We start from the raw sequence: 649 nt of genomic DNA on the forward strand, positions 1-649 counted from the left end.
TAATTATATATATATATATATATATATATATATAATTTCTCTATATGTATTATTTGTGATAACCATCCTTAAAAACGTAATTTTTAATAGTTATTTATTAAAAAGCTTTTTTATATTACCAAATTACATATTAAATTTAATACAATAATATTATTATTAGATCCTTATATATTATAAAAAGATTTATTCAACAACTTTCTTGATAGACTAAAAATCGGGAAAACCGTGAATTAAAAATCATTTTCTCATAGGTGAGGATATATGCACTTATTTCTATTGGTAAAGTGCACTCTTTCGTATCCCTTAGGTCAAAGTTAACTAATAATTTTTTTTTCAAAAATTTATGTTTTGTAATTTTTTTCAACATTATTTTCTAATTTTATTTTTCTAAATTTATGTTTTATAATAAATTTTTGTTGACTAACTATTTATAAATTAATTCAAATAACTATAAAATTATCTTTAATTTTTTAATTGTATTGTTAACGTTTTAATTAATTAATAATTTATATATGTATTTTTTTAAATAAATATTTAAAACAATAAAGATAAAATAATTTAATACAAAAAAGTTCATCAAAATAAGTTAATTAATAAATCAACAAATAAAGTACAAAAAAAATATGAAAATATTACAACTCAATCAAAT

This window comes from Cynara cardunculus (genome assembly GCF_001531365.2).
Source record: "Cynara cardunculus var. scolymus isolate 2C chromosome LG 16, CcrdV1, whole genome shotgun sequence".
Classification (NCBI taxonomy): Eukaryota; Viridiplantae; Streptophyta; class Magnoliopsida; order Asterales; family Asteraceae; genus Cynara; species Cynara cardunculus.